Source organism: Rhinolophus sinicus, linkage group LG01 (genome assembly GCF_036562045.2).
Source record: "Rhinolophus sinicus isolate RSC01 linkage group LG01, ASM3656204v1, whole genome shotgun sequence".
Classification (NCBI taxonomy): Eukaryota; Metazoa; Chordata; class Mammalia; order Chiroptera; family Rhinolophidae; genus Rhinolophus; species Rhinolophus sinicus.
This window is the reverse complement of record NC_133751.1, coordinates 60,285,115-60,301,899: the sequence shown is the minus strand read 5'-3', so window position 1 is coordinate 60,301,899 and position 16,785 is coordinate 60,285,115. Positions and strand designations below refer to the sequence as shown.

General features: G+C 38.8%; 1 protein-coding gene across 1 annotated transcript in view; it reads right to left on the bottom strand.

The window, feature by feature from the left end:
* The window catches only part of ROPN1 (rhophilin associated tail protein 1), a 30,406-nt gene extending 15,956 nt beyond the window's left edge, over nucleotides 1–14,450 (bottom strand). Inside the window, exon 1 of the mRNA XM_019738945.2 lies at nucleotides 14,242–14,450. The gene's annotated coding sequence lies outside the window, so the exon portion shown is untranslated. The remainder of the gene's footprint in view (nucleotides 1–14,241) is intronic.
* Nucleotides 14,451–16,785: the final 2,335 nt, after the last annotated feature.

The window sequence follows — 16,785 nt, the reverse complement described above, 5'->3', positions numbered from 1 at the left end:
TTTAATATCTCCACTCTTACTCTGTATTTTAGTTTTTATTATAATTATGTGATATACCTGTTGAATTTATTTCATGAGCTCCAGATAGACCTCCAATACCCTGCAGTTTACCCTGGCGTGCTTTACAAATAAACTCTGCTGTACAGTGTAGTGGCAAGTACTTCTGTTGAAAAACTTCTAACCTTTTTTTCAATCTTTTAAGACAATGTGTTATAGAAAAGATTCTGGTGGTTATTGAAATCAATTTCTGGTAAAATCTGAGATGTATATAATTTAAAAGGAATGTGCCTTAGAAAGTGAACTGTAAAAAAAACAACAACAAAAAACTGGCTGTTAAGGGAACGATTAGCTTCTAATTTAAATTATTCAACTTAAGTGTTGATTAGAAGCCAGGAAGAAAGTTTGAGACAAATTAGCAAAGCAGATAAACTTTTGATTGCAGAGAGATTTTGATTGCAGAGTTCACAGAATATCACACAGGCCAAAGCCACCTGGTACTTTCTAAAGAAAATGGGAAGCAAGAGGAAAAAAATAGGAACATCTAGCTAACCATTAACTTTCCTAGTGAGGCAGCATGGTAAAGCAGTGTAACTTTGTATTAGTTTATAAATAGGAGCTGGGATTCTCTCATGAGAATTAAAGTTGCTTCCTGGGGTTGGTAGAGGCAGGGGTCTTTAAAATTTGATATTTATAAAATACCAAAGCGCAAACAAGTTTTAAGATGGTCACGTGATTCTCAGATTCTAAGATTGTGATAGACTGTCAGTTTGAAAGAACCAGAAAAGTAGGCTTATATCAAGTTCGGCTTCATCTAATTGGCAATCACATTTGGACCCAGGTTATTCTGTAGGCCTTGCTCTATGGTTATTTTATATAACTGTAACAACACAATAGTCATCTTTAAGATATCAGCCAGTGCAGCACACTCCAACCTTGCATCACCTCTGCTCTCCATCTCCTTTGCTCTGGCTTCTTCAGTGACGTTTGCAATTTGCCATCCCGCCCCCCCCGCCCCCGCAACATGATTCTATTTCTTAATCTCCTGTGTCTGACTTTCTGCTCAAGCCTGCGTCCCACCCAACTACTGTCCTCACTCTCAGGAGATGAAATCATTTCCTACCTGAAATCAAGGACGTTAGAACGAATTCACACTGCCATCCTTTGCCCCTTTGCCTGCCTCACTCTGTCTCTTTGATCTCATATTCTTCGCTCTACCTCTTAAGCTCTTGGTCCTTGTCTTGTCCAAGACCTAAGGAATCAGACTTTAACCATCACCCCTTCTACATTCTCCAGAAATTTTTCATGTTTTCTACCTCCCTGGCACCTTTTCTTCCATCAAATAGGCACAGTCTGGCCACCTCTTTTAAAAAAAAATTTTTTTTTTAAACCTTATTATCTTTCCAATGGTCTATTTTTCTTTTTCACGGTAAAACTTCCAAGTAACCTACAGATTAACTCCTTTTTTTCTCCACTTGATTCCCCCTTCCTTTAATCCCTTATAAGGCTTCCCATCTTGATGATTGTCCTGAAACTGCTTTCACAAATATAAATATCACCAAAGTTTCGCTGGCTGCAAAATCTAGCGATTTTCCCCATAACACTTATTCTTCTTGGCTTCTGTATTGCATTTGAGAAATTAATAACTCTCTCACGAAACACCTTGCTCCATTGAATAATGGTTATAGAGTCTTGTTTGTCCTAACTCTGTGCTATTCCTTTTTCATTTTTGTTCATTTTTGTCTCCATAATCACTTTGTAGAAGTATTTTTTTTTATTAAAGCTTAGTCCCTGGCTGTTTGTTTTATAAGCTATATATTTTTTCTCTCAAATAGTTGTTATAAATTTGGGTAAATGTTCCATGTGTATCTGAAAAGAATGTTTACTCTGCAGTTGTTGAGTGTAATGTTCTATATATCTCAAGAGGCTTAATTATGTAGTTCAAATCTTCTATATTCCCACTTACTTTTTTGTCTGCTCACTCTATCAGTTACTGAGAGAGCTGTGTTAAAATCTCCATCTATGAGGTGGTTTTGTCTATTTCTTTTTTCAGTTCTTTCAATTTTTGCTTGATAAATTTTCAAGCTCTGTTACGAGGTGTGTACATATTTAAGATTAAAAAAAAATCTTCCTATTGAATTGACCCTTTTATCATAATGAAATGCCCCTTTTTATGTGTAGTTTTATTTGTCTTAAAGTCAACTTGGTTTGCCAGCTTTCTTTTGTTTAACTTTTGCAAGGTATACTTTTGTCCAAACTTTCCTTTCAAATTTTTTGTGTCCTTTTGTTCAAATGTGTCTTTTGTGAATTACTGTAGAAAAACACACTCTGAAAATTTTGTCTGTCCATTGGATCATTTAGTCCATTTACATTTAATTTTTTTTAATCATTTTGTTTTCTATCATCTGTTTATTCTTTTCTTGTCTTTAAAAAGCAATTAAATATTTTTTACTATTTAATTTTTCTCCTCTATTAGCTTTTTAGTTATATATTATTTTATTATTCTTTTACCAATTACCCAAAAGTTTATGATTTGCATCCTTAATTATTAAGTCTACCCTAATACTTTTACTTCATGAATAATGAAAGTACCTTATAACAATTTATTTATTTATTATTTTTATTTTTTAACATTTTTTATTAGTTTCAGGTGCACAAAACAATGTAATAGAACAATTTAACTCAATATCCTTCTCTCACCCTTTGTACAATTGTTACGTTTATTTTATTTCTACATACATTATTGTGGTATGTGAAATTATTATTTTTAAATAGTCAATATTAAATTATTTTATCTACTTATTTAAGCTCATGTGTTCTCCTTTTCTAACGGTCAGCATAAATTCCCTACTTCTCTCTGGGATCATTTTCTTTCAGTTTGAAGAACTCTAATGCTTTTAATGGGTTTGCTGGGGAAGAAATCTGTCGGTTTTTATTTATGTGAAATGTATTATTGTGCCCTTCTTTTTAAAATGACACATTCACTGAGTATAGAATTTCTAGGTTAGCATCTAATTCCTTTCAACACTTTAAGTATGTAATTCCCATTGTCTTTTGATCTCCATAGTTTGTTAAAAATAAGCCAAATGTATTTTTGTTGCTCCTTTGGAGGTAATGCTTCTTTTCCCCTCTGATTTTATGACTTTCTCTTTCTCTTAGATTTTCATTACTTTGATTAATTATGACATGCCCAGGTGTTCCTGGTTAGGGCTTGCTGAGCTTCTTGGATTTGTAGGTTGATGTATTTCATCAGTTTTCAAAAGTTCTTGAAATTACTCTCCAAATATTGACTCTACCCTTACATTCTGGGACTCCATTCTCTCTCTCTTTAACCTTCTGAGACTCTAATTATATCTATTTTAGACCATACGCTCTGTTATTTTCCCCATTTTTTCCCTCTGTAATTCAGTTTGGATATTTTCCATAGACCTGTCTTTGAGTTCGCTAATCATGTTTTCTGCTGTCCAGGCTGATGTTAAATCCATTCACTGAATTCTTAATTTCAGATATTGTATTTTTTGTTCTAGAATATCACGAGTTTTTATAGATGCAATTTTTGTGTTGAAATTCTCCATTTTTTCCATTTATGCATCTGTTCCATTGATTTTTCCTGAACATAATATTTGTAGTTATCTTAGAGTCAATGTCTGATAACTCCACTTGTTGAAACTACCTGTGGATCTGCTCTCTGATATCTTTTTTCTCTTGATTCTAGACATATTTTTCTGCTTCTATGTATGCCCAGTGTTTTTTAATTATATGTCCGATTGTAGAAAACTAAAGTGCGTTTGGGTGCCTCACATTTCTAACCTGTCATGCCAGTGCTGTTTGACTATATCCCAATGAAGTCTCTCTGCAAGGGCCGAGTACAATCCTGAATCCACATCCAAAGGTGGCAAATGTCCCCAGGGAAGAAAATGGCTTGTGACCATCAAATGACCTTGGAAGGGCTCTGTATCCTTCTGAAATTTCAATCTAGTCCTCATTGCTTCTAAACCTCTCTGATGTCTTTACAATGCTTTTAAAAATGATTTTTCTAGCTCTTTTTAGTTGTTGCAGTGGGAGCTTTGAGCACCTGCAATCTATTATATTCTAGCTGGAGGTAGAGGCTTTTTGCTGGGGGATTTAAGCAGAGTTCTATGGTGATGACTCCCAAATCTCCAGTTGTAAACTCTCGACCATGCCACAGCCATATCTACCAGTTCCCCTTCCCCATAAAAGCATCCAAAACCAACTTCTTTCACTCTTTCAATGCCTTAGTCTGGTACATTATGGCCATTTTTTATTAATCCTTCTCTTTCATTTCCCACTTCAGTCCTGATGAACTTTTAAAAAAATCTGTCAAGAAAGTAAAAAGGAATTCCCCCCACCTTTTTTTTTTTTTTTTGGAAAAGCTTAAAGGCTTAATTTGATTCACAATATCTTCAATTTACAAATGAGAGATTTGAAGTGAAGTAATTGGCACAAGACAGCAGTTTATGTTGAAGCTGACCCAAGAACTCAGGTCTCCTTCATTGTTCTTTCCACACTGTACCATACAGCCCTCTCTGAATACGGCAATTACACATAATGGGTTTTCTCTAGGACAACCCCAGCTTCAAATATTATAATCTGTATACGATGGTCCCCATAAATCATTGAAATATCCTGGATATTCCCATTTGCATCACGAAAAGTACATTTTTAGAACCTTGAAGTAGAACAAAAATGATTTGTCAGAGTATATCCTAATGTTTTGTCCTGGAAATGCGGTCATTGTCTTTTAACCATACTCCACACAGTTGCAAAGAATGGAAGCATGCCCAGCAGAACACAGGATTAAAACAACTCATTGCACATTTATTATCTCATTTAATCCTTACAACAATTTATGGGTAGGTAGGTTTGAATATTATAATCATTTTCTCACTGTCAGAAAATTGAGACTTAGTTTTCCCGATAAAATGTCTTAACCACTCATATTATCACATCGCTCTCAAAGTCCTTAAGTGGATTTTCATTTCTTTGCTCATCAAAATGATGCCCTGTCTGACTTTCAAGCTCTCCACAATTTATCTTATTCATATTATCTTGCCTCTCCAACTTTATTTCACAGAAGTCTGGTTCTTTTTCTACCCTGGGCCAATTCGTGACCAAGCCAATCCAGCACTTGGATGCCAAAAGCAATATTACTAAGAGCAGTCCTACCTGACCTTCTCCTGTTTTTGAATAGTAGCTTTTGGCTCTATTATTAGACATTTTCCTCAAATTGCTTATATATTATGCTAGTACCACCTCTTGGAGGTCATGCGTTCCATATGTTTAGTATTTAGCAAGTGAACAATTACCAATTACCTCTAACTTAGGCATGCTCATATTTCAAACATTTCCCCATTTTCATATCATGGTCCACAAGGCCAAGGCTACCATTTACAGACTCCATGTTAACAGATGTGTTTCACGTCCCTTGACTTTGTGATCTGGCATATAAACCTGGGCTCACCGTAACCTTTTCTTTTATAACTATATGACAGTCTTTTTTTATCTTCAGAGTGAGCTTTCAGAATATTCCCACATCATTTTCAACTTTCACTTGTCCTCTCTACTTCTGATTTCATTGTAGCATCCCTGTGATCCCGGGATTCAAAGTATAAAAGGACTCTGAGGGATGAATGCATCAGAGTTTTCAATACAAGATCAGGGCTATGTTTCTGTCCTGTTTCCTTTACCATTCCTGATGATGTTCAACACTGTACTTGCCTTTTCCAACACAAAAACACCGCACTGCTGTCCTTCAGAGATCCACTAGGGCAGATTAAGCTCTAACTAAGAAGCACTCTTAAGAAGGAGGCAGGAGACCAGGATTCTGGACCTGGGCCTATCGCTGACACATTATGTGATCCTGGGCAAATAATTAATAAAACCTGTGTGTCAGGAATAGTGCTGGATATGGGGATATAGAATTACATGAGTCCCACACCCTGCCCTAAGAGAGCTCAGGCTAGTAGAAGAGACTGATAGGAAAATCAGTAATTAAAACAGGGTATGATAAGTGTCAAGAAGTCTGAAGTAGATATAGGTAAACAGAAACTCCTAGATGAGGCAGCTAACTCATGTGGAGGTAGGAGGAGGAGGTCAGAAAACACTTTCCAAAGGGTTACAGTATTTGAACAGAGATTTGGGGAAGCCTGGTTTGTTCATTGCTGTATCCCCGGCCCCCAGAGCAGGGTCAGTTACAGAGTAGGTTCTCACTAAGCATCTGTTTATCAATGAGAGCAAGGAGGAAATTCTTTGTGGCTCGGACTACTTCGATAAAGGTGTGGAGGTGTCAGAGGACATGGTGAATTTAGGAAACTGAGTAATTATGGAGTAGACAAAGGGGGAGTGGTTGGGCCTAAGGCTGGAAATGTAGCCCAAGACCAGAATATAAAAGGGCCGGTATGCCATGGGAAGTCTTTCGAACGTCATATGAAATGCAATAGGGAGCCACTAGAGGATTTAAGCACTAGAGCCTGACAATGAGACTTTATCGCTAGCATATGCCCCTGTTATCAATTTATTGCCTTAAATATTTCTCCTTTGTCAGATGGCATAATGTTAAGCTTCCTGAACGGAGGTCCCTGGAGAGATACTGGAGGAGGAAGGGGTTTCTCTTGTGAGTTCCATATACATAGTCTTCTTGCTAAGCCCAGGAACATGCAGTCTCTCCAGTGCTGGGACCCTGCAGTGCACAGCATCTGCAGTATGTGATCTCTACAGCAGCGCCCAGCAGCCAGCAGTGCCCGGCTTCCCTGGCACTTCTCTTGGGAAGCTTTGTAGCAGAGTGCAGCCACTGAGTCAGTCACCTTTGCAATGAATGGCTTCTCTGGCATCCCAGACAGTAGATTTCTGCCTCCCTGGCACCTCAGCCATTTCTCTGCCATCCAATTGTGGGCAGAAAAAGGCATTCTGTGGAAAGTAATTTCACAGGGTGATCTGATTATAAATTCCTAACTGGGCAGGTCATGGTGGGTAGTCAAGCCCCAAGCATGTATCTTTTTAGTGAAAGGTTTTAAGCCAGCTCTGTCTATTGTTTTTGTGCATCTAGGTTAACACCTTTGAAATACCAGAAGTAATACCCCTCGAAGGGGGTATGAACCCTCAAGAGAGCACATAATCTTGTTAACTAACTTGTCATCCAATCCCTGCCTTGCTTTCTCCCGTCTTCCTTATGTTCCCTCCTTAATTTCAAACGCATAAAACAAGCTGCAAAACTGTTATTCTCTGCAGTATTTGAGATCTTGCTCCCTGGCATTTTTGTCAATTTGACTCAAATAAAGTCTTATAAAAATTCTCTACAGGTTTGATGTTTCTTTCTGCAACACAATGAACTGTGGTCACACCCTCTGCAACAAGCTCCTGGGAGGTTGTCTCTTTTTTGGATGATCTATCTGAAGGGTCATGGTTGTTCCTTTATGTCTGTGATTCCTGTATACTTTTTTAAAAAAGCCTTTTATTTAAAATATAGCTAACGTACAATATTATATACGTTTCAGGGGCACACCATAGCTGTTCAACATTTATAGACCTAAAGAAGTGATCATGATTAAGTCCAGCAACCCTGTGACACCGCACCATGCTATCACAATAGTATTGACTATTCCCTATATTCCCGATGCTGCATTCCTATGACTCATTTGTTTTACACCTGAAAATTTGGAGCACTCATTGCCCTCCTCTCCTTTTTAATTTTTAAATTACAATTGACATTCAATATTATTTTATATTAATTTCAGGTGTACAGCATAGTGGTTAGACATTTACATAATATGAGAAGTGATCCCCCTGACTAGTACCCACCTGGCACTATACATAGTTATTACCATATTATTGACTATATTCCTTATGCTGTAATTTACATCCCCATGACTATTTCGTAACTACAGATTTGTGCTTCTTAATCCCTTCACCTTTTTCACCCTGCCCCCCAACCCTCTCCCATTTATTACCCCAATATATCTAGTACCCACCTGACACCATACATAGTTATTACAATATTATTAACTATATTCCTTATGTTATACCCATGACTACTTTGTAACAACTAATTTGTATTTCTTAATCCCTTCCCCTTTTTTCACCCACCCTCCCAACCCTCCACCATCTGGCAACCATCAAAATGTTCTCTGTATCTATGAATTTGTTTTTGTTTTGTTTATTTATTTTGTTCTTTAGATTCCACATAAAAGCAAAATCAGATTCCATCTGTCTTTCTCTGTCTCATGCCTCACTCTGCAAAATATCTTCCAGGTCCATCCATGCCACCACAGATGGCAAGGACCCATTCCCTTTCATGGCTGAGCAATATTCCATTGTATATATGTTCCACCTCCTCTTTATCTATTCTTCCATTCACAGACACCCAGGCTGCTTCCACATTTTGGCCATTGTAAACAATGTTGCAATGAACATATGGATGCACATGTGCCCTCAAAGTAGCATTTGGGTTTCTTCAGGTAAATACCCAGAAGTGGGATTACTGGGTCCTTCTTTGACACTTGTTTTTCTCTCTTTGTTTCTTTGCCTTTGCTTCAAAGTCTATTTTGTCTGGTACAGATATGGCTACTCCGCCTTTTTTGTGGTTGTTTCCATTTTACTGAAATATCTTTTTCCATCTCTTTATGTCTGTGTGTGTCTTTCAATCTGAAGTGATTCTCTTGTAGGTAGCATATGTAAGGGTTGTGTTTCCTTATCCATTCAGCCCTCCTATGTCTTTTAATTGGAGTATTTAATCCATTTATATTGAAAGTAATTGTTGATAGCTACGTTCATCAAAATGTTCTCTGTATCTATGTATTCATAATTATGATTTTTTCCCCCATTTTAAAGATGTCCCTCTAACATTCCTTGTAATACTGGTTTGGTGGAAATGAACTCCTTTAGCTTTTTCTTGTCTGGGAAACTATCCATCCTCTGATTTTAAATGATAGCCTTGCAGGGTAAATTACCCTTGGCTTTTTGGTCCTTGCTTTTTATCACATTGAATATTTTGTGCCAATCCCTCTGGCCTGCAAAGTTTCTGTTGAGAAATCAGCTGACAGTCTTATGAGGGCTCCCTTATAAGTTGCCTTCCTCTTGCTGCTTTTAGGATTCTCGCTTTGTCTTTAACCTTCACCATTTTAATTATAATGTGTTTTGGTGTGGGCCTGTTTGGGTTCATCTTGTTTGGTACTCTCTGTGCTTCCTGGGCTTGCATATCTATTTCTTTCACCAGGTTAGAAAAGTTTTCTGTCATTTCTTCAAATAGGTTCTCAATCTTTTGCTTTCTCTCTTCTCCTTCTGGTACCCCTATGATGCAAATGTTGTTATGACTGATGTTGTCCCAGAGGTCTCTTAAACTATCCTCATTTTTTAAAATTATTTTTTTCTTTTTGCTGTTCCAATTGGGAATTTCTGCTACTTTGTCTTCCAAATTGATTCGATCCTCTGCTTCATCTAGTCTGCTGGTGATTCCTTCTAGTGCATTCTTCATTTCAGTTATTGTATTCTTCACTTCAGACTGGTTCTTTTTTATGGTGTCAATATCCTTTTTTATGCTTGTTATCTTTTTGTTAAAGTTCTCATAACTATTGTCTTGAACTCTGTCTCTTGTAGGTTGCTTGCCTTGATTTCATTTAGTTATTTTTCTGTACTTTTCTTCTATTCTTTTATTTGGGATGTTTCTTTGTGTCCTCATTTTTGCTGCCTTTTTGTGTTTGTTTCTATGTATGAGGTAGATCTGCTATGTCTCCCAGTCTTGGCCGGGTAGCCTTATGTAGTAGGTGCCCTGGCACAGTCTCCCCGGTCACCTGCTCTGGGTGCTCCAGGAATTTTCCTTGTGTGGGTTGTGTGTGCCCTCCTGTTATAGTTGAGCGTTGGTTGCTATTGGCATGTCAGCAGGTGGGATTCACCCTCAGGCTGATTGGCTGTGGATTTGGCCATGTCCACAGCTTATGGGCTGCTGTGCAGGGGGCTTACCCCACTGAGTGGGTCACCCCAGCAGGCTCTGGTGCCTGTTGAGACTACCCTTTGAAATAGATGACCAGGTGGATGGTGGCACCACAGTAGAAACGGAGAAGACTTAAGGAGGGGCAGGTCAAATTCTCCACTCAAGTTCCCTTATACTCTCAGGAGTTCCATGCACTTTTTTCTCTTTGTCAATTATAGTTGACATTCAATATTAGTTTATATTAGTTTCAGGTGTATAGCTTAGTGATTAGACATTTATATAATTCAAGAAGTGATCCCCCAATAAGTCTAGTACCCACCTGACATCATACATAGTTATTACAATATTATTGACTATATTCCCTATACTGTACTTTACATCCCCATGACTATTTTGTAACTATCAATTTATACTTCACCTTTTTCACCAAGTCCACTAAACCCCTTCTATCTGGCAACCATTAGTTTGTTCTCTGTATCTATGAATCTGCTTGTTTATTTTGTTCTTTATACTCCACATATAAGCGAAATATGGTATTTGTCTTTCTCTAACTTATTTTACTTAGTGCAATACCCTCTAGGTCAATCCCTGTTATCACAAATGGTAAGATTTCATTCTTTTATATGGCAGAGTAATATTCCATTGTATATATGTACTACATCTTCTTTATCCAATTGTCTATTGACGGACACTTAGGTTGCTTCCACAACTTGGCTATCGTAAATAATGCTGCAATGAACATAGAGATGCATTGTATATCTTTTTGAATTAGTGTTTTGGATTTCTTTGGATAAATACCCAGAAGTGGAATTGCTGGATCATGGGTAGTTCTACTTTTAATTTTTTGAAAAACCTCTATACTGTTTTCAATAATGGCTGCACCATTTTGCAGTCCCACCAACATTGCATGAGGGTTTCCTTTTCTCCACATCCTTGCTAACACTTGCTATTTATTTGATAATAGCCATTTTGACAGGTGTGAGGTGATATCTCATGGTGGTTTAATTTGCATTTCTCTGATGATTAGTGCATGATTGAGCATACTTTCATATGTCTATGAGTCATGCGTATGTCTTCTTTGGAGAAATGTCTATTAAGGTCCTCTGCCCATATTTTAATTGGATTTTTTTTGGTGTTAAGTTTTATGAGTTATGTATAAATTTTGGATATTGACCCCTTATAGGATGTTTCATTGGCAAATATCTTCTCCTATTCAGTAGATTGTCTTTTAATTTTATTGATGGTTTCCTTTGCTGTGCAAAAACTTTTTAGTTTGATATAGTCCCATTTTATTTATTTTTTATTTTGTTCCTCTTGCCTGAGGAGATATATCAGAAAAAAATATTATTAAGAACAATGTCAGAGTTTACTGCCTATGTTTTCTTTTAGGAGTTTTATTGTGTTAGGTCTTACATTTAAGTCTCTAATCCATTTTGAGTATATTCTTATATATGGTGTAAGAAGGTGGTCTAGTTTCTTTTTCTTTCTTTTTTTTTTCTTTTTGCATGTACCTGTCCAGTTTCCCCAACATTATTTACTGAATAGACTGTCTTTACCCCATTGTATATTCTTGCCTCCTTTGTCATAGATTGACCATATCAGCATGGATTTATTTCCGGGCTCTCTATTCTGTTCCATTGATCTGTGTGTCTGTTTTTATGCCAGTACCATGCTGTTTTGATTACTATGGCCTTGCAGTATAGTTTGATATCAGGTGGTGTGATTCCTCCAACTTTGTTCTTCTTTCTCAAGATTGCTGTGGCTATTTGGGGTCTTTTGTGGTTCCATATAAATTTGAGGATTATTTGTTCTAGTTCTGACACCTACTAGGACCCCAGTTTTGCTACATTTAATGGACAATTATGTTGGAGTGATCTCTTAGAGGCTCATCCCTTTTAAAAAAATAATCTGAATGATGTAATATTTAAGTCTCTACCATGTTTATTTGAAAACGATATTATAATCATCAAAGAACTCTGAGATTCCAAAAACATTTATGTATTTTGTGTAAACATTAAATAGTTCATAAACATGTATACAGATGCTAAAAAAGTGCAACCAATTTCTTAATATTAATTTCATATCTTGCTACTTCACTGAATTCATTTATTAGTTCTAATAGTTTTTTGGTAGAATATTTATGGTTCTCTCTCTATAGTATCGTGTCATCTGCAAATAATGATAGTTTTACTTCTTCCTTTCCAAGTTGGATGCCTTTTATTTCTTTTTCTTGTCTGACTGCTCTGGTTAGGACTTCCAGTACTATGTTGAATAAAAGTGGTGAAAGTGGACATCCTTGTCTTGTTCCTGATTTTAAGGAAAACACTTTTAGCTTTTCCCCATTGAGTGTGATGTTAGCTGTGTTATTAGGTCATAGATGGCCTTCATTATGTTGAAGTATGTTCCCACTATTCACACTTTGCTGAGAGTTTTTATCCTAAATAGATGCTGGATTTGTCAAATGCTTTTTCTGTATCTATTAATATGACTGTATGATTTTTTCCATTTTGTTTATGTGGTTTCTCACACTAATTGATTTGCGGATTTTGAACCAAACTTGCATCCCAGGAATAAAGTCTACTTGATCACGGTGTATAATATTTTTAATGTATTGCTTAATTGGGTTTGCTAACATTTTGTTTAAGATTTTAGCATCTATGTTTATCAAGGATATTGGCCTATAATTTTCTTTTTTGTGTGATGTCTTTGTCTAGTTTGGGAATCAGGGTAATGGTGGCTTCATAAAATAAGCTTGGGAGCTTTCACTCCTATTGAATTTTTGGGGGAATAGTTTAAGAAAGATTAGTGTTAATCCTTCTTTGAATGTTTGGTAAAATTTACCTGTGAAACCATCTGGTCCAAGACTTTTGTTTATCTGGAGTTTTTTGATTACTGATTTGATTTCATTAGTAGTAATAGGTCAGTTCAGATCTTCTGTTTCTTCTTAATTTAATCTTGGAAGATTATGTGTTCCTAGGAATTTACCCACTTATTGTAGATTGTCCAATTTTTTGACATATTCCATGTACTTTTAAGCCACAGAGACTTAGAATCATAGGCTCCTTAGTTTGGAGAATCTGCAAAGCCCAACTTTTCTGTGTTTGAGTAACATGGACCATTTGGGTTCACATCAGATAAAAGAAGTGGGGAAAGGTCCATTCTACCTTAACAGTCCATGATTCCAATGTTTTGTAAAATTCTTTTCCATTCTTAAAGCTCTCAGTATAGTAGACCTTCCTCAATTATCCATTTGAGCTCCCTCTCCCCCAGCTCTTAAAATTCAACAGATTGCCTCTTTTTGAAACCCACATCCCTCCCAATGTGGAGTTCTGGCCAACACATACATGCTGAGTGCTGAAGAATATAGATCTAATCAAATATGGAATATAGATTTGTTTCTGAAATTTCTCATTTGGTTTTACCAGTGTGGGCTAAACAGGCCTCCGGTTCTATAAATGAGAGGTTCCAGTTACACGAATGAAAGGCTCCAGACACCAGGATCTCAGAGGCAGTTTCTATGAACAGGTCTTAGAACCCAGGACCAGGCAACTTATGTACTTGTCTAGGTTTAGAATAGGCAGTGGTAGGTTTGGGACACGAGGTTACCCTCGCTTGGAATGCACTCCTCACCTTTTCAGAGGTTCTTCAGATCTCAGCTCCGCTTTCCCTGAGTTCTCTGTCAGTTCCATCACACCTTCTCAGAGCACCACTTACCCAACTCACCTTGGCAATACTTGGCTTCAATTTTACATTACTTGCATGATTCTTTGATTAACACCTTGCCTCCCCCCATGAGTCGTAAACTTGAGGGCAGGGACAGTCAATTTCTGCTCACTATAGAATCCCCAAGGCCTAGCTGGGTGCCTGGAATACAGTCAGTGCTCAATAGATATTAGGAAAATCAATCAACGATAGCAGTTTATAAAGTGCTAGTCATGCCCACTGGTCCTGATGACAATCCTCCCCGTAGGTATTCTTATGTCCACGTTACAAATGAAAAAGCAGAGGTGTGGCTAGTCAGTGGGGGTTCTGATCCCACATTCTGTTGTTTCCAAATCACTGTCCTCTATGTAAGAAATCATAAAATAGTTCTGGGTACAAAATATACATATGGTATGGGCAGAGAGCAATCATCATCCATGGCCATATTCCCTTAAAGATCAGTCCTCTCCTCTTGCTCTGTGAACAGGGATTCAGAATCCAGGTGGGCTCATGGCAGGACTCTTCCCTCAGACCTGTGCAGCCTTCTGGGAGCTCACGGGGTTCCCCTCCCTCCACTTCCCCTTCGGGGTTGCTACCTGACGCTCGCTCCCAAACGAGCGGTCTGGCCCGGCCTCCGGGGAGAAGTGTGAAGAAAGATCCAGTGGCACTCTTCACAGGGGGAAGGCAGCAAAACTTGGGCTTGGGCGGGGGGGAAAAGGGCGGTACCGGCGTCGGCCCGGGGCAACAGCAGACGCGGGGCGAGGCCACGCTTTGTTAGCGCTTCACCTTAGCCTGGCAACCCCAACGCAGCTGCACCCTGGCAACCGCATTGGAGGAGCCCGGGTGCTACGTCACAGAGCCGCAGCCCCGCCCCCCGCCCCCTCCCCCCGGCCCACACCTATCACCCCGCCTTACCCCACTCGGCCACTACCTCCCACCGGGTCTAGGTTACTAGTGTCCCGCCAAGGCGGGTTTGGGAGAGACCGGGAACTGCTTGGGGGTTTGCCAGTGGCGGGAAGACGACAGGGCCTGGTGGTTTAAGGATGGGGATGGGGCGTTAGGAAACCTGGGGGAATGCGTGGCAATTTACAGTGGGCTTTCGTACATTAGAGAGTGGAAATGGAGGAGCTTAAAATGATCTTCTGGATTGAGGAAAGGGGGCAGGTGAGGAGAAGCCCTTGGGAATAACAGTCGCACGCATTTCTGCAGGGCTTTTTCTCGTTGTTGTTGTTGTTGTGGCTCTGCCAGAACGATGCATGACTCGTATTAACTCACTTAATTATGCTCACCCCTGAGGCAAGCACTGTTAGTATCTGCATTTACAGAGGCGGAAACAGGGCAGAGTGTCAAGTAACTTGCCTAAGATCACAGTTAGCAATGACAGAGTAGACACAGACAACAGCATAGTGGTTACCAGAGGAAAAGGGTAGGGGGGAAGCAGAAAAAGGTGAAGGAGGTAAAATATATTGTGACAGAAGATTTGACTCTAGGTGGTGAACACACAATGCAGTGTACAGATGATGTATTATAGAATTGTACACTTGAAACCTATATAATTTTATCAACCAATGTCACCCAAGTAAATTTAGTTAAGTCACAGAGTTAGGATTGGAACCCACCGTTCTGTGGTTCTAGGTTCCTTCATCTCTATAATGCTCAGAAAGGGGACAGAGTTCGTGTGGATCGGAGCAGAGCTCCATATGCCCTAGCCGAGAAGAGAAAGAAGGAAAATATTCACCTTGTAGAATGGCATCAAAGTCTCATAGTAACTCTGTAGGTAGGTATTTACATTCCTTCTAGAAATAAGAAACAGGCTCAAAACTTTGAGAAACTTGACTGGTCAAACAGCTGGCAATAGGGCCAAATATGACTCCAGGTCTTCTGATTTCAAGATTTTGCTTTTTTTAAACTCCTAAGGAAGCAAGAAAAAGCCCTATCTTTCTCTGTTACACACTTTATCAGTTACACCCAATTTTTTTTAAAAGGTGCCCATTGCACAATCCAATCTTTCAATCCATTTGTATAGTACTGTGCACTAGTCTAAATCAGTGAGTTCATCTAGGGTCTTCAAAGGTTTCTCTAGTTGTGAGATGAAAGCCATTGTCTCTCCTTAAAGCAATTTCAAGCATCAGTGAACAATTCAGAGAGCTGGTTTATGTATGCAGAGGGCTTTTCAGAGACTGCTGCCGTCCATTTGTAAAGGGCCCAGTCTGTTGGCCTTTGTCAAAGTCTTCCAGGTTCTTACACACCTGGAGAATTCTGGATGATCTGGGGAAAGCCACTAACCCACAGGTGATTTGGGGATAAAAGAAACCTAACCCCTGGCCATCACCTGCTTTCCTGTTACCAGGCTTTGGTGTAGGCACTTATCCAGCAGTGTGTTCCTTAGGACTGGAGGGGGGAGACTAGAAATTTGAGGGCTGTAGGTGTATCTTCCAGGAGAAAAAGGCCACTGGGGTCTGTTCTGTATGTGCCTGAGGGAAGAGATTGTGCTGGTCTCTTCCTGCCTGCCTGCACAGTAAGTGATACACACAGGAAGGAATAATGATCTTCACGTAGAAGAAGGGGTGTTTCCGGCAAAGCAGCAGCCAGCTGGAGATGCAAGATGGAAAACAGAATTTTAGTGTGGCAGGTTAAATAAAAAAGAGGAATTTCATGATACTGTCTGAAGTGGCCTAATGTCTGTCTGCAGGAGGCCAGGTTGAGGGGCACAGGTGAGGTTATCCTTGATCTATCGGTCAATAGATACGACAGAATATAGTGAAGAGAATGACTTTACAAGGAAGTGATCATCCCAAACTTCAGGAAAGTTGCTTTCTTCTGAGAGCAGGGGCGTGGGAGAGGGAAGAGCACACAGATGTGACTGGTGAACTAGCTCTTGGTGTGGATGGTGGTTTTGTGGGTATTCATTAGGTTTCAGGGCTTACATGCACTCTTTTATGTGTTTCAGATATTACATAAAATCTTTTAAAGTAAACACATCAAGTACATCACACTATTTCTATTTTCTTGTGTAATTGAGAATTGACTATATGTTTTCATTACTTTGTTTCCCCCTCATTTGCATCAACATACAAACATGCTCTAATTTCTCCCATCGTAGTCCCCTCCAGCTTTGCCTCATTTCTGTGCTTCCCTCT